Genomic DNA, 26,331 nt, shown 5'->3' on the forward strand with positions numbered 1-26,331 from the left:
GAGAGAGAGAGAGAGAGAGAGAGAGAGAGAGAGAGAGAGAGAGAGAGGCTAAGGGTCATCAGATAAAAGAGAAAAGTCTCTAAAACAAAAGTCTAAAAGAAAAAAAATTCTTTCTGAGGAAGTCATTTCTCACAAAAGCAAAACAAAGGGAACATCAAATACAATATGACAAATATAATGGTTAGCTTGACTAGCTTGATTGGACTGAGAAGCACCTAGAGCAGTGGTTCTCAACCTGTGGGTCCCGATCCCCTGGGATTTGTCAAACGACCCCTTCACAGGGGTTGCATATCAGATATCCTGTATATCAGATACATTACTATTCATAACGGTAGCAAAATGACAGTTATAAAATAGCGATGAAAATAATTTTATGTTTGGGGGTCACCACAACACAAGAAACTGTATTAAAGGGTCTCAGCACTAGGAAGGTTGAGAACCACTTCTCTAGAGGATTAATAAAGTACACTTCTGAGTTTGTCTGTGAACGTGTCTGTGTGGTGTTTCCAAACAGGATTAACTAGGAAAGGGAGACTGTTTCTGAATACCACCCACACAATCCTATAGGTTGGGGACCTAGATGGAATTAGGGATGAAAATCAAAGTGGCCATTGACCACATACATTGTTTCTTGGCTGCCATAATGTGAACTATGTCACAGTCTCCTCACCACAATGGATACAACCTTTGAAACCCACTGGGCAGCAGTGGCCCACGCCTTTAATCCCAGCACTTAGCAGGTAGGCAGGCGAGTCTCTGTAAATTCAATCTCTGTAAGCTCTTTTACCCACTAAGCTATTTTTTCTAGACCCTCGAATCAGTTTTTAGACTGGTTTTCTTTTAAGTCTTTCATTTTCTTTGATATAGGTGCATTCTAGATGGTAATAGGCAGTTTAATGTACGTTTACTTCTTACACTCAAAAACAGAAATTCGGACTAGGGAAATGAATTCTTAAGGACAGCAACATTTAGAAAAGACAAACCGTATGAGAATGAAAACATGTGTGCATAATTGCTATGAAGGGAATTAATCATTTGGGAAGATGTAAATGGTCAAGAAAAAATGGGCAGAGAAGTCTTTATGGGATCTGTTGAGCTATTTAAACCAGGTAATGCAATTTACGTAGAGTCTTAGCTCCTGTTTGCACTGAAGGGAGCCATTATCAAGAAAAAAGTAAGCTGGGCAGTGCTGCACGCCTTTTATTCCATCACTCGGGAGGCAGAGGCAGGCGGATCTCTGTGAATTCGAGGCCAGCCTGGTCTACAAAGAGAGTTCCAGGAAGGCTCCAAAGCTATAGAGAAATGCTGTGTAGAAAAACCAAAGAAAGTGGTAGACTAATGTGATGGAAGAAGTCTAAGGGCAGCCCAGCATTCAAGCTCAAGAGTGGGTATTGCTGATGGCTTTTAGCCAAATTCATAATGAAATAATGAGGAAAAAGAGAAACAGAATGTCTGAAAAATTTGCAATTTTCTCAGAAAAGAAATGTGTGAAGTTGGGGCCAAGGAATGTGAGAGTGCTGAAAAGATGAAAGTCATTAAGAGGAAGCCAAATTGCCTTGGGACACCAGGAAAGATACCTTGAAAGAATCTCAAGAATTACTCAGACCCCACCATTGGAGCCTCAAGAGTATTAAGTTTCTTTTTTTCTTTTTTGAAATAACAAGTAATTTTAAAAAGCCAGACCTCTCTGCTTACACAGAGTGGCCTAAGAATTCATTTCCCACTACTCAACAATTCAGGCACTCACAGACCACTGCAGTCATGGCCCAAAGGGTCCTAGCTCTTATTAGAACTGTTGTAGACTTTGGCACAGTCCATGGGATTCCGGTTTTGCAGACATGCAGAATACAAGGGTTGCAGGGTCCTGGAGGCATCAAAACAAGGTTTCAACAGCCAGGCAATGTGTGACAGAGTCAGGTTTCTGTAGGCAGCTCTTGAGATGGAAACGTAGGAAGCTGTAAGAGTAAAGCCGAAGATGCAATGGAGACCTTGGGAAGTTAGATATCTGGAACACAGAATATCTGCTGAGGAAAGCTACAAGCAATGAACAGAGCCAGGCCATGACAGTGGATAAGCAGGCTACAACTACTAAGGTTATTGGGGCAGGGCTGCCCAAGCCCCCTGGGGCTCATATGATACCACCTTTTATTCTGGAAGCTACCTACGGCTTTACAAGGTTTATTGCTTACCCTGGGGGTTTTCAGCAGTATCTCTGTCCCATTCTTTTTTGCTACTCTCCTGTTTGCCCTTTGTAGTACAAACATATACTCGGTGCCACTGTAGTTTGGAAATACCTCAAGTCTTCTTGACTGTATAGAGGCTCACAGCTAAGAGTTTGAGTCTCAGATTTTGAAATTGGGCTTTTAAAAACTTCTTTTTCTGTTAAGACTAAGAGAACTCTTGAAGACAGAATGAATAAATATGCTTTTCAATATGAACTAGATATGACTAGATATGTGATTTTTAGGAGGGAGGGGAAAGGGTAAAATATTACAATTTAAGGTGACATATTTGAGTGTCAAGTTGACAAGAGTGGACTTGTGATTGCTGATCTTGTTTGTTAGCTTGATTAGACTGAGAAACATTTAGATTAATAAAGCATGTTTCTGGTTGTTCCTCTGAAGGTATTTCTAGAAGCTAACTATGGAAAACGATCTTTTTCCCATAGGCTAGACTCCTAGGTTAAACAAAGATGAAGGGGAAGAAAGCCCTCTAGTATAAGCACTCTTCTGTGTCTGTTTCCTGGCAACCATAATGTAAGTTGCTTATGCCCTCCCTGCCACGATGAGCTAAAACTTCCGGCACAGTGTGCCCAAATAAATCTTCCTGCCTTAAAGATTTTTTTTTTTACTCAGATACTTTGTTGGAGCAGTGAAAAAAAAACTAACAGAGTAGGTAAGAATTATATGAAAGTGTACAATACTGACAAATTAAAAGTGAAATAGTCAATAATGTCATTGGAAATAATAAACTAGAGCAAAGATAGGAGATTCAAACAGGTGGATTAGAAGATCAAGTTGAAAAACTAAAGCTAGGACAAAGAAACGAGACAGAAGAAGGAAAGAAAAGGTTAGCGATGGTGGCTAATTATATATGCCATGTTATTTAAATAACAGCAACTATTGAAAGGAAGAACTGAGAAAATGGAGGGATCTAGTTAACTAAGAATTTTTTTCCCTCTGAACCAAAAAACAATGAGTTTCTAGATATAAAGATTCCTAAGCATAATGGTTTTTATAAGAGCCCATAGTAAAGCCTATCACCGAGAAGTTTCAGGGATTACTGAAACAAATTCAAAAGAGAGAAACAGGGCCAGACATTGTTCTTTTTTTAAATTGCCAAATTCATTTTATGATGCCATATTTATGCTTTTACACAAACCATACATAGATTCAACAAAGAATTGATACCAATTCCCCTTTTGAACATGATTCCAAAAGAACACATAAAAAAATATCTGACCATATGATCAACTAGAATTCTTTCTGAAGATGAAGGGATGATTCAATATGTGAAAAAAATGAGTCAGTATAATTCACCATATAAATAAACAAAGAAAATAATAATACATCATCATTTCATTAGATGCCAAAATTGCTATGGAAATTTTCTTTTAAATTTTAATTAATTGAATATATTCATTTATTTAACATACCAACAGCCATGGGTATTTTCTATTATGGTCTTTTCTTTTAATTTATTAAATATTTTCACGTCCCTTCCTCCTCCCATTTCCCTCCCCCTCCCTCTCCAGTCCTAAGAACAGTCAGGGTTCCCTGCCCTGTGGGAAGTCCAAGGTTCTCCCCCCTCCATCCAGGTCTAGGAAGGTGAGCATCCAAACAGACTAGTCTCCCACAAAGCCAGTACATGCAGTAGAATCAAAACCCGGTGTCATTATCATTGGCTTCTCAGCAGCCCTCATTGTCAGCCACATTCAGAGAGTCCGGTTTGATATACTATACTGGGGCTACAAGAGTATAACAACAATACCAACAAAAAGGTATTTTTTAGCTATTTCATTTATTGTATAAAACTTATTAGCCAATTTTAGTGTTTGTTCTCCTATATAACATTTTTAAAACCTCCTGTTAAAATAGTAGAAATTGGAAAAGCATTATAATCAAAATGATAGCAATACTCACTTAAGTATAAGATATTCTGAAATAAATCCGTATCTCTGTACTAAATATGGATGGCTCTCCCACTTAAACGTAAGTACTCATTTTATACTGTCCTAATTCACATAGAGTTTGATCCACTCTTAATGGAGTGCTAAAAACCACAATTAAAAAGGTCCTTTTCTCATTTTATTTCTTGGTTAATTACAATGTTCAAACAGACCACTAGAAATAATTTCCTTTTAAAATTATCAGTTTTGCCTGTTTTATTCTCTTTCTCTCTTTTTAATATGGCACGGGTCTCATTAATGTCATTAGTCGCAGTGCCTGCTGAGAGAAAACGCTGACTTCATGCACATGAAATCAATTTCCTGAAATAAAAAACGAGCTTTGTGAAGCTACTTATTGTATAGTATTTATTTTCTTAGAAGCTTTCTCTGTAGGAAATGCTTTGAGTAGTGTGATAGGTGCTGGGTTGCCAAATCTCATTTCTGCAATGTACATAGTCTTGAATTGTGTTCCTCTTTTTGTTTCCAGCTACGTTGCAAATTATGACGTATGAAGCAGTATAAACAGACCTTATTAAATGTCTGTCTCTAGGAAGACTGTATACTCTCTAGCTTTATATTTTGGAATTTTGTGGCCAAGGTTACTCTTGAATGAAAAGAAAGCATGAAACCAAGAAGTCATATGAAGAAAGGTAGAGGCAGAAGGGAAAGAGGGAATCATATGCAGAGTTCAAGAGTGATTAGTATAGCAGGTCATGGACAGGAGAGCCAGGATGCGCAAATAAGGCCTCAGATAGGCTTTAGAGCCAAAACTGGAGAACAAAGAAAAGGAAAACCAAGGTTTCAGCAAGATAAAGGAGAGGCACCAAACTTAAGGATGAAAAATCAGAGTTAGTATCCAGAAGTAGTGTGAAGATGCTGTCCTCACACCTAACATAGAAACTGAAGGACAATGTCTATCGCATTTGTCCAGTTGTCTGACAAAGGGTTATAGTTATTCATCATTCTGTACTATATTCACACAGATCTATTGCCTATGGCTTTGAGGGAAAGTTTGTGTTTTTATAAAAAAAAAGACATAATAAAGAAATAATAAAGAGGTAATATTCAGAATAGAAAACAAAACAAACAAATACAAAGACAATTATAAGATTGTCAAGTATGGCTATCCTGGGTTTTTTGCTTTTCCATATGAAGTTGAGTACTGTTCTTTCAAGGTCTATGAAGAATTTTTCTGGAATTTTGACGGGCATTGCATTGAACCTGTAGATTGCTTTTGTCATAGCCAGAACCTGGAAACAACCTAAATACCCCTCGACCATAGAATGGATAAGGAAAATGTGGTACGGTTAAACAATGGAGTACTAGACAGCAGAAAAAAATAACGACATCTTGAAATTTGAAGACAAATGGACGAAACTAGAAAAAAAATCGTATTGAGTGGGGTAACCCAGACCCAGAAAGACAGATATGATATGTCTCAGTCATAAGTGGCTTTTAGACATAAAGCAAAGAAAACCAGCCTACAATTCACGATCCCAGAGAACTTAGACAACAAAGAGGACACTAAGAGAGACATACATGGACCTAATCTGCATGGAAAGTAGAAAAAGACAAGATCTCCTGGGTAAATTGAGAGCATGGGGACCATAGGAGAGGGTTGAAGAGGAGGGGAGAGACAGGGAGGGTAGCAAAGAAAAATTTAGAACTCAATAAAAATCAATAAAAAAGAAAAAAGATAACCATATATAAAAAAGATTGTCTGGAATGGTAGCAAACACTTTTAATCCTGGGAGGCTAAAGCTGGAGGATCATGAGTTCCAAGGCCAGCCCAAGATACAGTGAGACCATGTCTCAAAATTCAAAGACCAAATAAGCAACTAGAAAATAATAGGAGGAATACAGTCAATAAATGGATGCTGAACTCTCAAAGTCAGACTATATGACACGTTCTGAATTTACATGGATAGAAAAGTATTTTGAAATAGCATACATTGGCAAGCATCTTTAAAACAGTCTCTCTCTCTCTCTCTCTCTCTCTCTCTCTCTCTCTCTCTCTCTCTCTCTCTCTCTGTGTGTGTGTGTGTGTGTGCAGGTTGTATCCGAGGACAACTTTGTGGAGCTGATTCTTTCTTTTCACCTTTATGTAGATTCTGGGTTTCAAACTCAAGCTCTCAGGATTACATGACAGGCGATTTTACCTGTCAGGCAATTTGCTGGCCCTGTTGTCATAGTTCTTGCTTATATTTTATAAACAACTATTTAAATATTCTAAAGATTGGGATATACTCTAAATTATTAGATTTACAAATAATATGTGAGCAACATTAAACATAGCAGAAACAAGTGCCATAAACTGTTCTAGGAAGTCTTCAGTAAAAATGAGACTGGTAAAAATAAACACTAAGGAGCCAGCTACTGTATATTGGAAAAAGAAAAATGTTTAAAAATATTTTTCAACTCTGTAAGTTGAATGCAGGTGAGAATATACTAAGACCACACACTACATCTGATAGAACCTATCAGATAAATGGTACACATAGCAGATAGTACATGATTACCAAATGAGATTTTGAGGAATGTCAAACTAGAGGTACAAATGGATTAAGGCCAGTCTATATATACTGCTATGGAACAAATCACAGAATAACTACTTTTTTCTTCAAAAAGGAAGATACAAAGTAACACATGAAACATGTCTCTTTTCAATCAAGAAAGAGGGATATATTTGTATGTGCTTACAATACAATATTTACACTACTGAAACAAAACTATATAATCTGAAACACAAAGAATTAAAGCTACTGAAAATGATTAAATACAAAGGGAACATGACTAGAAAACATTTATGTCAGTGCATCTTATTTCACAGTTCACATTTAGAACCAAATTGTTTTTTATAATTTAAAAATATTAAATAGAAATTTAAAATAGTTTGAAATAAAGCTAGAGTGAAACCAGTTAATAATATAGACAGTCAGTGGCTAAGCCAATGAATAGTTATTTTAAGATGGGCAGTGGTGCTACACACCTATTCCTTTAATCCCAGCACTCAGGAGGCAGAGACAGACAGATCTCTATGAGCTCAAGGCCAGCCTGGTCTACAAAAGCTCGTTCCAGGACAGGCTCCAAAGCTACAGAGAAAACCTGACTCGAAAAACAAAACAGACAACAACAACAACAAAAGGGAATAGTTATTTTAAGTAAACTTTGTATCTAAAACCCTTTTTACTTTGAAATAATTTCAGATGTAGAAAATTACTGGTACAGTTACCCTGTTTCCAGTAGTGTCCTCTGTTTCCATGTCATTTTCTTATTAGTAAAACAATTGTCCTCACACAATTACAATAAAAATGATAGCCAATAACAAGGTTTCCAATTATATGTAGATAAAAGGAAGATGTCATCAAAATCTTCATGTAAGTTGTGCTTAAAATATGGATAACTTGATCTGTTAAAGTAGAAAAGGTACTGAAAAGGTGACTGAAGAAGACTGCTGTATGAAACCTGGAAATGCTGCCCCCTAAGGTGATCCCTTAGCTGTCAGAGCAGCCTATCCACTTAAAGACAGTACAATGTGGTGATTATGAACAAGACCCTGGAGACTGACAATGCTGACCTGGACTTTGACAATATTGAGTTAGAATCTAGGCCACTTACTTGATTGTTTTCTGAGTCTGAACAAACCACTTAACCTCTGTCAAGCTTCAGTTCTTTTGCCTGCAAAGTTGGCATAATTTTGAAACCATATAATAGAACTGTAATGAGGAAAATGAGACACCTTTTAGCAAGGCATTTTACACAACTAAAATGCTAAGTAAATGTTACCTGTTGCTGGCATATTTTTGTATTTTTAATTTTCATCTCTGTAAGATCATATTCATCCTATTTCATTTTAACAGATTTCTATTTTTAACCACATTGGAAGTATGGTGATAATTTTCCAACTACAGCATCAGTGGAAATAAAATAAGCTGGATCATACTTGACAGAATTCAATAACAGTATCTCCCTTTCAGTAAGTCATTAGAATTAAGATTCTTTGAAATCACATAAAAAATAATGATGAAGACTTTTTTGAGGCACAAAAGTTTAATTGGATGAGAACTTTCTTTTTCCACTGAACTAGAAAGCTAAACAAATGTACAGAATAAATATTTTTCAGATACTGAACTCATTCTTTCCAGAAGCGGTGCCCACTTCCAACATTGGGAGAGGAGACAAGGCAGAGCATAATAGCGTCTATGGGTTGAGAAGACAGATTACTGTTTGAAAAGTATAAAGAAGAGGGAATATTCTGGGTGCAGTACTAGAAGAAAGATAAGGCGCAGAAAAAGCTTCAAAAATCTGCACAAGGAACACTGTGGTAGCACACCTTAGTAGTAATTTGGGTAGGCACAGCTTGAAACATCATAAAGCTAAGTGTGGAGAGCAGGTGCTGGAGGAAAAGTGCTCTGGACTAATAAAAATCCTACAAAAGTACCATTTTTTACAAAAAGAAATTAAAACCATCCCTCAATGAAAACTGCAGAACTACATGGCACCAGTGATTAATTCTATTAAACATATAATAATGTCAATTCTACACAAATCTTCATCCTCAAAACGAAAAGGAATATGTCTCAACTTGGTATATAAGACCAGCATAACCTTGTTATTAAAACCAGCTGGGGACATTACAGAAAAAACTACAGACTGATCTGAATTTTTCAGAAGTGGTTTATCACTACAGAAATCAACATAGCTGATTGTTAATAACTTAAAAGTAAAATACAAAATTATTTTAATAAATGAAAAAATAGCATTTGACAAAATACAACATTTATTCCTAAAAACAACAACAACAAAACTGAGTAAAGTAGGAATAGAAAGGAATTTCTTTGATCTGAAAAAATGTCATTTACAAAAAAAATCCCTGCAGCTGACATCATGCATAATGATAAAAGGCCAAATGCTTTATATCAGAAAGATGACACATTTGTTCTCAGCACCAGTTATAATTTTATACTGGAGAAGAGTTCTAGCTGGTGCAGTACAGCAAGAAAATCATATTAGAAAAGATGTGTATTTGAGATGCACAGTGAACACATAAGCAATCTCCCATGGAGAAAATCAAAGGAAATCTATGACAAAATTCCAAAAGTACTGAATTTAGCAAGACTGCATAATACAAAAAACTAACAAATCAAAAATCAGTTGTATGCATGTATCCTAATATAAAAAAACTGGACACTAAGACTAAAAATATAATAGAATCAAATTTAAGAAAGTTTAAAAATGGTATGAAAAGATTTGCAATAATTTAAAATACTGTTTAGACCTATTAAAACAACTAAAATAGAAAGTGTGAGCTGATGAGTTAGAGGACTTTCTATAAACTTTCAACAATCATCAATAAGAAATCACTTACTACCATTAAATATATTAGGTACAGAGAAAAACTAAAATCATTTCCTCTAAAATTAACATGACAAAGATGTCTGGTATTTCCATTCTTATTCACAATCCTTGAAATCTTAGTCAAAGCAATAAAGCAGGAGACTGACAAAAAAAGAATACGAACACAAAAAGAAGTAAAATTATCCCTCTTTGCAGACAATAAAGCCCTAAATTTCAAAGACCCAAAAGACTACACTATAAGACTAGTAGATCTTAGAACAATCTTTTCAAAAGTAGTAAGATACAAAATTCAGTAGATTCTCTACACAACAGCAATGAGCTCACTGAAAAAGAACTCAAGGAGACATCATTCACAATAACTTAAAACTGCTTATTCATAAATTTAACCAAAGATTATTAATAACTTCTAAAATAAAAACTTTAAAACACTAAAGAAATTGAAGACATGTTTATGGATTTGATTAATACTGCTAAGATGCAATGAAATCCTCATAAGAGACCTACAGAGAACTTAAAAGGGCTATCTTAAAATCCCACACAGAAGTCAGGTGTGGGATTTTGATCCCAGCACTAGGGAGGCATAGTGAGAGCTACATAGAGAGACCCTGTCTCTAAACAAATTCCATGTGGAAACATAAAAGACCCTAAAATAGCCAAAGCAATCTGTAGTAAAAAGAAAAATGCTAAAGGTATTACAATATCTTACTTCAAACTATACTACATACATACAAACAAGCAACACGCAAAACCCCCACAATATGACCCTATTAAAGTAATACACACATTTAATACACACACACACACACACACACACACACACACACACACACACACACACACACAACACGAAGAGCAATGGAATAGGGTGGAAGATTCAGAAACAAGTCCATGTAGCTACAGTTCTGATTTTTGGCAAAGGTAACAAAAGCATATTCTGTAGAAAAAGATAGCCTCTTCAACAAGTAGTGCTAGGTCAACAGTACACTCACAGGAGAAAACTGGATCTAAAACCTGCTCTCCCCCACTATATAAAACCAAGTCAAAATGGATCAAAGATCCTAATCTAAGACTAGGCATGGTGGCACGCACTTTTAATCCTAGCACTCAAGAGGCAGAAGCAGGTGGATCTCTGAGTTCAAGGCTAGTTTGGTCTACAAAGTGAGTTCCTGTCCATCCAGGGTTACACAGTGAGAACCCCTCTCAAAATAAATAGAATAAAATAAAAGATGATCTTATTGTAAGATTCCAAATTTGAAACAGTTTGTGGAAAATACACATTAAGATATCATCAAAGTATAAACCACAACAATGACCAGCATGGTATAATATCCTTAATAGTTCAGTAGTAGCACACATACCTTGGCAGTAACTAACACCTCTCTAATTGAAATTAAGACCACTTGACAAGAGGGAAGTCATATGTGGAACAGAAACCTAGTCAATTGCCTAGGGCTAGTGAAATGTTGGATCTTGGAGGAGAACCTACAACTGCTGATTTACTAAACCAGCATAACTACACTCTAAATATTTGTCCTTATGCCTACAGATAAGTGTATCTCTCATCTCTCATCAAGGAAACTTCCCTTTGCAAAACAGAGAACACTACAGAAAACTGCAGCCAATTAAAATGCAGAACTAATGGATACCTATAAAATGCTCCTGGACCTAAGGCTCAGGGAACATTGCATAAGAGGGACGAAAAGATTATAAGAGGCAGAAGATCAATATGTTTGCTGTGAGGTTGTGTCTTCCAGTGATGTCAGAAGCTATCTATACCCACAGGCTCACCAACATGACTGCCTAAACATGAGCTGAACAAGGATGCTACCAAAAGACATGCCAAAGTATGTGGGGGAAGGAGCACAAGGCTTCAACCTTCTACACAAGAACTGCAGGCAACTAAGAAATGCTGATGGTGGGCGAAGTAGTCTTCACTAGGGAGGAGCACAGCAATTGGTTGTCAAATACCAAATAACCCTGAAAACATGGATACAAGTAACATTATACAGACTGAGTAGTTTATATTTAGGAATATACGTATCTATACACATATGTGTGTAACACCAATAAATGAAAAGAGGTCACGAACTGGAAAGAGAACAAGGAGGAACTTACTTCCTTGAACATGGGAGCACTTACTTGATGGAGGAAAGGGAAGGGAGAAATGATGTAATTATAATCTCAAAAATAAAAAAAAACTTTATAAAAAAGATCCAGGCGTTGCCCATGCCACCTGTGGTGGGTGAGGTAGCTGACCTTTCCCTATCAGTTGCAGCACTTGCGAGAGTGGACCCTGCACCTTGCCTGGGCAGCACAGAGCTGGCCCTGATGGTCAAGGTATAGGAGAGCTGATGCTGAGGGCATGAAAGCAGGAGAGCTGGTCCTGCCCCTTGATCATTGATGCAAGAGATGAACTAGCTGTGGCAATGGGGCAATGTTGGAGAGCTCACCTGGTGGGGAGGACAAGGAAGAGCTGGCAGGTTGACCAAGGCTGCAATTACCCACCCCCAGAACCAGAGTTATGAGTTGGCCTGCACCAATATCCACCCCACTTGTGATCTGTGGAAGCATGTAGAAGGGACCAGTGCTGTAAACCGAAAGCTGCAGGATCTCCACAACACAGGGCAACAACAGGATAACCAAGGAGTCTAAATGAGAGCCCAGCACTGATAGTATAGCAGAAACCAGAGGCCTTGAACCAGATCAATTACTCTTTGCAACAAGCATTTGCAAGTGAAGATATATTATATGGACAAAAGGGTTTACTGCATGACTCACTGTGTCACACTACAGCATCTATGATGAGATTTTTCCTTTTCCTTTGCTTTTTCCTCTTAAATTTTATTTTATTTTTGTGCGTGGGGGGGTTGCAAGAGCAGAGGGCAGATATGAAGGGATAGGGAAATGAATGGGAATGAGGTGCATGATGTGAAAGACACAAAGAATAAATAAAAAGTGAAAAAATTCAGGCATAGCCAATGACTTTTTAAATAGAACTCTGATGGCTTATTAAATAATAGCAAAAACTAACAAATGAGATTGCATAAAATTACACAATCAGCACAGAGAAAAGATAGCTTACAGAATTAGAGGAAGCAGCTGTTTCTCCAGAATATATATAAGCTCAAAAAAATTAAACATCAAAAATATCAAATAATCACATCAATAAATGAACAGAAAAGACAATTTTCAAAAGAAGAAACAAGAATAGCCAATAATACATTAAAAATTATTTCAGTAAAAGGCGAAAGATTTATACGATCTGAAGAGAGGGAGCCATCTTAGGGTTGGAAAGAGACTTGGACCTAGAGGGGCTTCCAGGTGCCCAAGGCGAGGTCCCCAGTTAGTTCCTGGGGCAGCTGAGGATAGGGAACCTGAAATGATCCTATCCTATAGCCATACTAATGAATATTTTGCATATCACCATAGAACCTTCATCTGGCGATGGATGGAGATAGAGACAGAGACCCACACTGGAACACTGGACTGAGCTCCCAAAGTCCCAATGAGGAACAGAAGGAGGGAGAAGATGAGCAAGGAAGTCGGGACCGCGAGGGGTGCACCCACCCACTGAGACAGTGGAGCTGATCTATTGGAAGCTCACCAAGGCTAGCTGGATTGTGACTGAAAAAGCAGGAGATAAAACCGGACTCTCTGAATATGGCGAACAATGAGGGCTGCTGAGAGGACAATGGCACTGGGTTTTGATCCTACTTCTTGTTCTGGTTTTGTGGGGGCCTAGCCAGTTTGGATGTTCACCTTCCTAGACCAGGATGGAGGGGGGAGGACTTTGGACTTTCCACAGGGCAGGGAACCCTGACTGCTCTTCAGACTTGAGAGGGAGGGGGAGAGGAATGGGGGGGAGGGCGGGAGGAGTGGGAGGCTGGGAGGAGGCGGAAATTTTTTTTCTCAATAAAAAAAAATAAAAAAAATTATTTCAGCATCTTTAGTAATAACGAAAATGCTGGAAAATGCAAAAACTAAGTGGATTATTTCTCAATCCACTTAGAATGGCTATCATTAAGAAAGAAACAAAAATTCCAACAAACATTGGCAGGATGTTGGAAAAATGGAACACAAGAAAATTTACTTTAGAAAGACAAAATTTGTCTAAACTTGAGAAATCACAGAAAATCCTAAAAATGAATTAAATATGTATGTGCTCTCTACTCTTCAGAATACAAAAATATTTACTCACAAAAAGTTGACATACATAAATAGAGTGTTCATGTCTTGAAGGACAACACAGTTAATTTAAGATGACTTATTCTTCTCAAATTTGTACGTAGATTAAAAATTAATCACAATCAAAACCTGATGCTTTTTTTTTAAAAAAAAGAATTATCTCTAAAACTTTTTTACAATAATATAAAGAACTTAGAATAGAGCAAACATTTTTGGGAGTAATGACAGAATTTAAGTTACTATAACTTAAGAATTAATTACAGAGTAAACCCGACTGCATGGGTTTGACATTAATAGGTCAGAATAGAAATTACAGAGACAGAACAATATATTATTTTTGATAAAAGTGCCAAATTACTCTGATAGAAAAAGGTAGTTTTTCCAATAAATATTAACAGGACAAGCAGTTTTTCATGATTTCTCTAATCTCCCACTGAAAAATAAACTACTATCAAAGGGGTTCATAAATCTAGAGGAATGGCTAAAAGTACAATTACACTAGAATATGCAATAAAAAATTCACAAACCTGATGCTGACAAAGTTTTCTTAAAATATAGAAACCATAAAATAAATCAAACTGAATTTTCCCCAAATTAGAAATATTCATTTTTTTAAAGATTTCATTAAGTATATAAAGTGGAATGTCACAAATTGTGAGAAAAAAAGTTGCAATAAATATACTTGATAAAGAACAAGTAGTCAATATATATATACATATATATATATAAGTCATTGCAACTTAATATAATGAAGGTATACTCCTCTCTCTATCCCCACTCTGTCTCTGTCTCTGTCTCTGTCTCTCTCTCTCACACACACTACTAGTACTACTATTCTTCTTCTACTACTATTGCTGTTGTTAATGGTATACAATGGTCCTTAAGCACAAACGTATGTAGTCATTAAGTTAATACATATTCAAGCTACATGAACTACCATAACACATCCTCTAGAATGGCTAAAATGAAAAAGATGATAATCCCAAGCACTGGCAATGATGTAGCTGTAACTCTAATATGTTATTGGTATTATCACTGGTAGCAAAGTAAAAACAGTACAACAATCATGGAAAATAATCTGGCAGTTTCTTAATAACCAAAATGCAAGAGGTCTGTAGTATCTCTCCCTGTGAGGAGAGCCAGCAATCTCACCTGTTACCTCCCTTCCATTTTCCTAAGGTGCTACTATGAACCTTTCAGTTTCTACTGCCACTATGCTTCCCACTATACCAACAAAATCACTTGGCTCCTCCTGCGTTCGGCTTCTCTTCTAGTTTCTTTTCTGTTACTGTGATAAACACCATGACCAATAGCAGCTAAGAGGAGGTTTATTCAGTTTACAGGTTATAGCCCACCATTGATGGAAGCGAAGGCAGGAACTACGCAGAGACTTAAAACAGAAGCCACAGAGGAAAGCTGCTTTCTGACTTCCTCAGGTGCATGTGCAGCTAGTTTCCTTCCTTCCTTCCTTCCTTCCTTCCTTCCTTCCTTCCTTCCTTCCTTCCTTCCTTCCTTCCTTCCCCTTCTCCTTCTTTTAATGTGTAGCCCAACCTAGCCTCGAACTCGTGATCCTCCTGCCTCTGCCTCCTTCAGCAAATCCTACCGGCATGTGCCACCACAACGGGCAACAGGTAGCTTTCTTATAAAACCCAGGACTACCTACCAAGACAATGGAACCAATGGATGATCCCTTTTACATCAATTAGCAATCTGATGAGACAATCTGATCAGATAATCTCTCAACTGAAGTGCCCTTCTCAGGTTACTCTAGGGGAGCAGTTCTCAACCTGTGGGTTATGACCCCTTTGGGGAGTCGCAATATCAGATATCCCACATATCAGATATTTGCATTACCATTCATAACAATAGCAAACTTACAGTTATGAAGTAGCAGTGAAAATAATTTTATGGTTTGGAGTCACCATAATATAAGGAACTGTATTAAAGAGTCAGAGAGAGCATAAAATTATGGTTAAGAACCATTTATCTAGGCTATGTCAAACTGACAATTCAAACTAACAAGGACAGCTTTTCGTTTATGTCAAGGAATGCCTCCCCCAGCTGTTTCCTATCAAAAATCCCTTCCATCAGTCATGCTTCCTTTTTCTTTCCTACTAGCTTTTACTTTCCAGCAACACTGATGCTGAACCTTCCTGCCCCCCTTAATCTCCACCCCTATTCCTGTTTCTAGGGCTTCCAAATCTTTTCTACTTGCAATCCCTTTTTCCTCAAAAAAAAAAAAAATTGTACCTGACCTCGGGTATATAAAAATCAAACATTTACTGGTGTAGGAGGTTCTTCTGTTCATGTGTTGCTCTCATTGGGTAATGAATAAAGAAACTGCTTTGGGCCTGATAGTGCAGAACTTAGGTAGGCGGAACTGGGAAGAAGGGCAGAATGAGAGACGCCATGGATCTTTTGCCTGAGACAGATGCTGGTTAGAATCTTGCTGGTAAGTCACAGTCGTGTCATGATACACAGATTAATAGAAATGGGTTAGACTAAGATGTAAGAGTTAGCCAATAAGAAGTCAGAGCTAATGGCCAAGCAGTGTTTTAATGAATACAGTTTCTGTGTAGTTATTTCGGGTGTATGCTAGCAGGGCAGCCAGGACAAAGAAAGGGCCCCTCTCCTTGTAACAATTTACTGATAACAAATCATGAAGAAGCTTTAAAACAATTATTTGACATGTATATAATTTTACTATTGATTAAAGATGAAAGCAAATCTGCATACTAATGAGATAGATGTGCTTATTTATTTGCAAATAATTAAATTTTGGCTGGATATTGGATACTGCAGGACAGAGAGCAGCTTTGTTTATCAGAGTTGATCAATATTTTGATTTTATAATTGTCAATGCTGAGATTGCCTCTTTGCATAAATCTGTAGTATAAAATGGCAGAAATATAATTAGGACTATTTCAGAAATTGCTGGAAATTCTGTCCTATTGAAAGCCAAATTTATTTAATGATTTTTAAAAAATGAAATGAAAGCCAGTAACTCAAACAGTAAATTAAAAAAATCAAAAATTTAAACACAATTCAACTTATTTAGGGTAATACTGCCTTCTTTCTATAATTAAACTATTATTATGTTTCTATAAAACCCAAAATTTTTTATGTACAAGAAAAACACTAAGTTGTAACACATAATAGTCTCGATTCTGAGCTGAGGCGTTTGTTGGTATTACATGATGTGACTGGATGTAAGGTGTAAAGCATGTGCACTGTGTGTTCAGGGAAGTCATATAATGTAACATGGGTGATTGCTGCTGGAAATATTTCAAATTCAGTATGCATTCGCTTCTGAATCAAGTTTTCGTTGTTCCATGTTCAGAAACTGTTTTCTGTTGCCAAATTTTCACAGTCCCCATATTCTGTTATATGATGTCATATGGGGTTACCACCCACAGTTTAAGATGCCAGGATCTAGTGGAACACCTGTGTTATACATGTCTCTTTCCTTCCCACTCTAGAAAATGTCTAGAATTTCTCCACAGCAGTTTTATCTCTCAAAAAGTATCTTGTATCTTGTATTTACTCCCTTTCTCATATTCCTCCCTCAGCCTACCGCAACCTGGCTTCTGGCTTTACAACAGTACTGAAGAAGCTCTGGCCAAAGCTCCCACTGATTTCCACACTGACAAATTCCACTGACATCACAGTTATTCTATCAATTGGTCTTGAATCCTAGCACTGGGGAGGAAAATGCAGGTAGATCTCTGTGAGTTTGAGGACAGCCAAGATGTTACAAGGAGAAATCCTGTCTGGAAAAACAAACTAAGAAACAAAAAGAAATTCTGTCGTAAGAAGAGTATGTGAAAAAAAAAGTTCACGCTATCTTCAAGTGTATTTCTAGCTAGCTCTTACACCTTGAATTAACCCACTTTTATTAATCTGTGTATTGCCATGAGACTGTGGCCTACTGGTAAAGGTTCTGGGTGTCTCTCTCCTTCAGCAACTACATGGCATATCCTTGACTCCTCCTACTCTCTTTCTATATTGCTGTTTGGATTTCTGGCCTGGCTTTACTCTGCTAAGCCATTGCCTGAAACAGCTTCATTCATTAATAACTAAAAGCAACACATATACAGAAGGACATCCCACATCAGTCTGCCAGATATTCTAGGGCTATAGGCTGAAGACGGACACTCCAACATTGCAGAGAAACTTTGGGTTCAGGCAGCCAGACATTTCTGTTATTAGTTAATATTACATCTTTCTGGGGTCTTTGATGGAGTTAAAGACTAAACAGAGTTATTGTTTTCCTTAGTTATGATAGAGAACAAATTAGGTATAAAACTTTGGAATCACTTTGGACAGATAATGGAGTATTTTGATGCTGGGAGCAGTGAGACCCCAGATTCTGACTTTCTTGTAATCCCCTGATCTGAGTGCCTACAGCTGCTCTGAGCACGAGACCTTCAGGAGTTCTGGAGAGTGGTTTCTGGTGGGTTTGGCTGGGGCGTGGCTATTTCTATATAATCTGCCCCTGAACACAATAAAGGGGATATTCTTGGGGAATTCAAGGATGACCCGTGTCGCTGTCTCTCTGTCTGAGTGTCTATGTATTTTAACCTCCAGCCCCCTTGCCCGAGCTCACGAACTGGGTGCCACCACACAGAGCGCAGACACGGGGGCATGGTGCGCAGCAATTGGAGGTCTCACTGAGATATGAACTCGGATCGCTGGATTCAGAGTCCAGAGTGCTTGAACTCGGATCGCTGGATTCAGAGTCCAGAGTGCTGACCATTACAAATGAAAAGGGTTGTCCCCAGCCAGAGGGGATGTATGTATTGGGAAAAGATAGAATGTATATAGCTCAAAGAGATGAATGTGTACAGATGTATATGTTGATTGTGTTGTCTTTTGTGTTCTGGACTGGAGAAAGACATTTGATTCTAGGAACTGCTCGGAAAAGTATCTTGACTTTAAAATATGGGCTTAAGAATTTGATGTTTTGGAAAGGAGGTTCTTTTTTGTCTCCACAGACAATGAGAGCCTAAGGATTTATTCAAGATATCGGCATTTTCTTTTTCTGAATTTGCTAAATACAAATGGACTTGTAAATGTAATTCTTGATATGTACTTTTATTGTATATAGTTTTACTATGTTAAAGTTAAAACCTTTCATTATTATTTAGACAAAAGGGGAAAATGTAGAACATTAGTTTAAGATATGATACATTTGTTTATGCTTTGGAATATTAATTTAATTATGCAAAGATGTATTGCATTCTTTTATGTTACATTTGTTTAACTCTGTAAAGCTGTGCTACTTTGCCAGTCTAAAACACCTGATTGGTCTAATAAAGAGCTGAATGGCCAATAGTTAGGCAGGAGAGAGAAATGGGAGGAGCAGACAGGCAGAGAATAATTAGGAGGAGAAATGTAGGCTCAGGAGGAGCGAGAAAAGGAAAAGGAGAGGAAGACACCAGCAGTCAGCCACACAGCCATGGAGTAAGAAGAAAAGACACACAGACTAAAGAAAGGTAAAAAGCCCAGAGGCAAAAGGTGAATGGGATAAGTTAAGAAAAGCTGGCTAGAAATAAGTCAAGCTAAAGCTGGGCATTCATAAGAAAGACTTAAGTCTCCGTGTATTTGGGGGCTGAGTGGTGGGCCCCCAAAGAGATAATACAAGTACACTCCAGGACAGTATTATTCATGCATGCTCTCTCTCCCCAGTGTGTTAGCTGGCATTTATCATTTGATCACACCTACTTCTTCATACTCTTCTTAGAATCCTTTCATTTTCAGGGAGAAATTCTGGCTTTTTACTTTAATATCAATAGCATTTTCACAAAAACTCACTCACTTGGTCATTCATATTATTCTACACCAATTCTCTAGGCAATATTTGTGAAATCCTACCATAACAAGCCCAAATATGCAATATGAACTAACACAATATTCTGAATCAAATTATGAATTTATGTCATTATGTGGGTGATGATTTAGGTAAAATTTGATTTTAAAAACTGAATTCTTCCAGAATCAATACTAACAATTCTGCTGTGGATAGGCTATGGTATTTAGCCATTGACCATTTAAGAGAAATAAGGAAAAGAAAGCAAAATAAATTGAAAACACTATGAAGTATTACAAGATGGAGTAGCTAGATACAATATGGCATCACGTTATCCCATTTGTGTGGGTACTGGTCATGAAACTATAAAGGGAGTCTTACAGGGGAAAAAAATCTTAAGAGGGAAGTAAAAACGGGAAAAGGGAGGTAATGGCATCAAATTGACACAAAAGAAGAGAAGAGGTCTACTGGGAGAGGGGGCCATCAAGAGGACGACAAGTGTACAGGGAAGGGCAGCAAGGAGGGAAATGAATAACAAAGTATACATGAAAATATCATAATGAAACTAAATGAAGCTAAAACAACAAACTACACTATATTCAGTTAAGTATGGTGGCATATGCTTGTAATCCCAGCACTCTGAAGGGCAAGGTGGAAGTTTAAGGCTAGCCTGAACTGTAGATTGATGAGACTCTGTCTCAAAAATAAAATACAAAAAAAGCCTACATTATATTAATTGTTAAATAAAAAAGCTCCATGCCCCTACATTACTTATTAATTTACAGTCGCTGCATTTCCTTCTTTCATTGACTGCTTTGTACTACTGAAGTCGGATTCGATGTGTTTTTCCGGCTAGCACAACATTAAGGGCACTGAGTGGACACCAGAGGAGTATTTTGCTCTCTGGTGCCAGCAGGTTTTCTCATAAGGCTTGGAAGTGTCTGCTCAGCATGTGGCAGCTGTCCTTGGGCAGCTTCTCTCAGAATGCTGTCAGGTGGCTTTTCAGCTGAGTGCTGCTGGGAGTGTGCTCTCTGTGCTCAGGCACATCTTTAGTCTGCTTTCTCCACATGCGGAGGTGAAGCCTATACCTAGGAATGGCTTCCAGTGGACCCTAGAAGGCAGATTCCGTTGTTTCCCACAAGCATGATGTCTCAGCAAACCTGTGGTCCAATTAATGACTACATGCTCTCTTCAACAAGGCTTCAATCTTTTGGAGAGTGTCCAAAATCCTGCCCAAGTGTTCCACTTCAGGCCTTGGAGAAGTGGCAATTCCTTATGCCTGCTAGTCCTATAATTACTTATAAGAGTCTATAACTCTTACTAGCCCATACCCCAGGTGGCAATAATTCACTATACTAAGCTTTGCTTGTTCAAATAATTGCTGTTTGGCTTCCATTTCTGGAAGGAACTATGAATGACAACCAGAGTATGTAAAACGATAAAACTATTCAACAAACCCTTTGAATTCTCAAAACTATAGAATTTAAACTGGTTATGAACAGAATCAAAGACAACAGCCTTGGATTTTTTTCCCTTATTTCAGGATCAAACATTTAAAAATACACCATGAAAACAACAACAGCAAGTATACTTCTTTCATGATTTTGTTTCCAATTAAACCACCTGTATCTGTCTATTATGAGCACACCAAACTAATTTTCTGCTCAAATCTAAGCAGTTTCATACAAAAGAATTTCATGCTGTTTTCCAGGATATTCTACCACTGATGGTATGTCCTTACGAGTTTTTTGGTTTTGCTTTGTTTTTGTAGACCTAAAGCATTTAGCAAAATAAGAACTATTTTACAGTTCAAAAGGCAATTGTTATCCATTTCCTTATATTCTTGAGAACCATGTGAGAAAGAATATAAAAACAATCTGCATAAAATAATTTATCTTTTGATCATAAAACTATTAAAAATTCAGTTTTAATGAACAGCACTAGAAAAAATTTTAGTATGTAATTGTAGAAAACAATATAGCCTTATTTTAGTCTTTGATTTAGAGACAAATTATTTACCGTTGTCAATTTTATCTTCAATTGAAGACATCTGCGTACTGGTTGCGACTGGATTAAGGAACAAAACCAACTATATCATCACTCAAACATTTAAGGTATCAGTCTGAGTTTTAAAATGTATTTGGTATAGCAGAGTAAAGACAGCTAGAGATTTCTTCCTTTTCCATCTAGAGATAGGATCTATATCCTTGCTTTTTCAACACCAAAAAGTTGTGACTTTTCAAACCAATAAAGAAGAGTGGGAAAGAAATTGCCTGTTGACCATTTTCCTTATTATCTAGGTAGCCCAGTCACCATACCACTTGAATTTGTGTGTGAGATTTTTTTTTCATTTTTTTCAATTTTTTATTGTGCTATACATTTTTCTCCCCACCCTTCCCTTCCTCCCCTCTCTCCTTGTACCCTTTCCTGTGACGCCCATATCCCCAATTTACTCAGGAGATCGTGTCTTTTTCTCCTTCTTATTTAGAACCATGTATGTCTCTCTTAGGGTTCTCTGGGATTGTAGACTATAGGCTGATTTTTCTTTGCTCTATGTCTAAAAGCCACATATTATATTTGTCTTTCTGAGTCCAAGTTACCTCACTCAATATGGTTTTTTCTAGTTCCATTCATTTCCCTGCAAATTTCAAGATGCCATTATTTTCTTTTACTGCTGAGTAGTACTCCATTTTGTAAATGTACCATTTTTTTTTTATCCATTCTTCAGTTGAGGGGCATCTAAGTTGTTTCCAGATTCTAGCTATTACAAATAATGCTGCTATGAACATAGTGGAACACGTGTCCTTGTGGTATGAATGAGCTTCTTTGGGCACATACCCAAAAGTGGTATTGCTGGGTCTTGAGGTAGACAGATTGTTTATTTTCTTAGAAATAGCCATACTGCTTTTCAAGGCGGTTGTACAAGTTTGCACTCCCACCAGCAATGGAGAAGTGTTCTCCTTACCCCACAACCTCTCCAGCATAAACTGTCATCAGTTTTTATGATCTTGGCCATTCTTACAGGTGTAAGATGGAATCTCAGAAATGTTTTGATTTGCATTTCTCTGATGACTAAGGATGTTGAGCATTTCCTTAAGTGTCTTTCAGCCATTTTAGATTCCTCTGTTGAGAGTTCTCTGTTTAGGCCTGTACTACATTATTTTATTGTATTATTTGTTCTTTTGATGACCAATTTCTTGAGTTCTTTGTATATTTTGGAGATCAGACCTGTCTGATGTGGGGTTAGTGAAGATCTTTTCTCATTCTGTAGGCTGTCGTTTTGTCTTGTTGACCATGTCCTTTGCTTTACAGAAGCTTTTCAGTTTCGGGAGGTCCCATTTAATAATTGTTGCTTTCAATGTCTGTGCTACTGGGGTTATATTTAGGAAGTGGTTTCCTGTGCCAATACATTCAAGTATACTTCCCACTTTCTCTTCTATGAGGTTCAGTGTGGCTGGCTTTATGTTGAGGTCTTTGATCCAAAAAACTTGAGTTTTGTACATGGCGATAGATATGGATCTATTTTCTTTTTTCTTTGTTTTTTTAGGGACAACGGGATTTAGAAATATTAGTAAAGAAGAATACAAAGACGTGAAAATAATAAGACAGAAAATGTAGAATAGTATCAGGAGGAAGTTACTGTGAATACTGAAAATTGCCTGCATTTAATTTCCAATTTCTTAAAATACCCCTGACTCCAAAAAATAGAAATAAGACAAAAACTGCATTAACACGACACAAGAAAATGAACAAACCAATTGAAGGCCACGGGCTACGCCCATAGTTAAACATTCTGTTGCTAGAATAAAACAAGTCACACTCACACCCTAGACCAAAACATTCTGAGGCAAATCACTCCCTGGGTGGTTAAAGCAGGTGGAATTTAGTTGGATCCTTAGACTTTTATTTGGGGTAGAAACACGTCTACTTCTCTATTCCTGAAATGCAAGGTCTGGCTATAAGCCACACCTGTTGACAATAATCTTGAGAGAGCAGAACTCTCTGGTCTGAATCTAGGAGGGAGCTTTGTTTGAGGTAAAAACAGATACTATTCTTGAATAGAGGTAAGTTCCAACTCTCTGACCTTTGCTCAATGTGGAAATACGCTTATATTTTTGGGTCTCTAAAATCCCTCCCTTTTTAGTAATTTTAATAAAGCCCATGCTTCTGCAACAACACAGAGTCTGCCTTAGGTGAACACTTTTCCGTTTCCCAGATTTACCTATCTTCCATACATGCATTCCAACGATGCATGTCTATGTCTTAGGCACCTGGGGGAAAGGATCAAACCTGTCACTGACTGCCAACCTCTGTAATCAAAGGGTTAAGGGAGAAAAGACCTCTGTGCTCTGAGCCAAGTTTCTTTTTTTTTTTTTACAAGAGACACCTTTATGTATAGAAGAATGACAGCACAGGCAATAATATCAACAATTAATAAAGAAGACCTCATGTAATTAAGTAGCTTCTATAAGGTAAAAGTCACTGTCAATTTTCTTATTCTATGGAATAAGAAAAGATTTTTACTAACTCTGCATCCAATAAAGGACTCCAATCCAAAATATGTAAAAAACTCAAGAAATTTAATATCAGAAAATCAAATAATCCAGTTAATTAATTGGGCACATATCAAAACAGAATTCGCAGCTGAGGAATCTCAAATCTATGAAACACTCAAATGTTCCCTTAGCTGTCAGGGAAATACAAATCAAATCTACCTTGAGATTTTATTGGTCTTAATAATAAAAACCCAGAGTCAGACATTTGGGGGTGAAAGGTTAAAGATCAGAGAAGCAGTGAAGCCAACTACTAGTTCTTTTTTTAAAATTTATTTATTTATTAAAGATTTCTGCCTCCTCCCCGCCACCGCCTCCCATTTCCCTCCCCCTCCCCTGATCAGTGGGTGGTCCTTGGACTTCCCACAGGTCAAGGAACCCTGATTGCTCTTAGGGCTGATGAGGGAGGGGGACCTGAGCCAAGTTTCTATCAAGAGAGTTCATCAGCAATTAGCTAATGGTAATCCACCAGGCAATACTTTGTACTACACATACTTCTATGGCTATAGTATTGCCTAATTAAAGGAGTGGATAATCACCAGGGTTGGGAATGCCCACTTTGAATTGGTCTAAAGTGCTTCTTAACAATTTTTAGCTGTATCAATCTAAATTTGCTTATCAAACATGACAATTGAAGAATTTATTGGTAATGTCAAACTTTTCTTAGACAAGTTCTAATCTTTTTCTAATAATTAACATATTTATAGTGAACTAAAGCATTCAATACCATAACATAATTTGTCAAATCATAATTCTCTTAAATCCATTCTAACCAAAAGACAAGAAAAGGTTTTTGTAATTGGTGAGATTCTAAATGCAATGCTGTTTTAAAGCAATTGTCCCAGCTTCTGAGCAGCAGCAAGAACAATTAAGCTACCCTCCTCATATCTGAAGAGGGGCTTCAAGTCACTCCTTGTAACGAATCTTTTTTTTCCTGAGGGGAAAATTGAAGTCTCAGTTCTCAGGTTCTCTAAACATTTCAACAGCAGACTGAATACCTCACTGGCAATCTGAGTTCTGTGTCCCAAAGAGTAAAACAATCATTTTTGATCTGGCTCCAAGCATTTCTGATCTGGCTCCAAGGTAAACAGAACTTACTAGGTCTGAAAGGTTGCACAGCAAGTCTACGGAAAAAAAAAATAACTAGGAATCAACAGTTGTCACCACAATCTTCTTTCCCTTCTCAGAGTGCAGCATGATGTTGTGGGACAGGAACATTGGTTCAGGTACCCCAATCCTCATTCTGCAGCATGGTGGTTCAAGAAAGTTGGGATCATGAATCATAAACCTCTTTCTGCTTCTTCTATGGAGTTATCAGTGACTCATATGTCATCAGGGCATTTCTCTGCTCTATGCATTGAACCAGACCATTTTGCAAACCATCTTGCTGAATCCTCATACGTGGCAGGTTCTGAGCTCTTCCCGCTCTTCCCATGGCTCACGGCTGCAGGTCACAGTAAAGCACATGGAACCACAGAAATTCACTCTGGCCTGGGTCCACTGGAGCCTGCAGCACGGTGAATGATATGGATCTATTTTCATTCTTCTACATGCAGATATCCAGTTATGCCAGCACCATTTATTGAATATGCTTTCTTTTTTCCAGTTTAAATTTTTGGCTTCTTTGTCAGAAATCAGGTGTTTGTAGGTATGTGGATTGATATCTGGGTCTTCTATTCGGTTCCATTAGTCCTCCTGTCTGTTTTTATGCCAATACCAGGCTGTTTTCAGTACTGTAGCTCTATAGTAGAGTTTTCAGTCAGGGATGGTAATGCCTCCAGAAGTTCTTTTATTGCACAGGATTGTTTTGGCTATCCTGGGTTTTCTGCTTTCCAAATGAAGGTGAATTTTGTTCTTTTGAGGTCTGTGAAGAATTTTGCTGGGATTTTGATGGGCATTGCATTAAATCTGTATATTGCTTTTGGTAAGATTACCATCTTTACTATGTTAATTCTACCTACCCAAGAGCATGGGACATCTTTCAACGTTCTGGTGTCTTCTTCAATGTTTTTCTTCAAAGATTTAAAAGTTCTTGTCATACAGGTCTTGTTTGGTCAGAGTTACTCCAAGATATTTTCTTATTTTTGGCTATTGTGAAGTGCAATGCTTCTCTAATTTCTTCCTCCGCAAGTTTATCATCTGTATAAAGGAGGGCTACTGATTTTCTTTTTAGTTAATCTTGTATCCTGCTATATTACTGAAGGTGTTTACGAGTTTTAGGAGTTCCCTGTTAGAATTTTGGGGGTAACTTATGTAAA

The 26,331-nt window shown here is 37.4% G+C and overlaps 1 protein-coding gene across 15 annotated transcripts in view; it reads right to left on the bottom strand.

Annotated features, from left to right (window-relative positions):
• Cask (calcium/calmodulin dependent serine protein kinase) overlaps positions 1 to 26,331 on the bottom strand; it is a 320,516-nt gene that overhangs the window by 212,225 nt on the left and 81,960 nt on the right. The window lies entirely within an intron of this gene.

Source organism: Microtus ochrogaster, chromosome 10 (genome assembly GCF_000317375.1).
Source record: "Microtus ochrogaster isolate Prairie Vole_2 chromosome 10, MicOch1.0, whole genome shotgun sequence".
Taxonomy (NCBI): Eukaryota; Metazoa; Chordata; class Mammalia; order Rodentia; family Cricetidae; genus Microtus; species Microtus ochrogaster.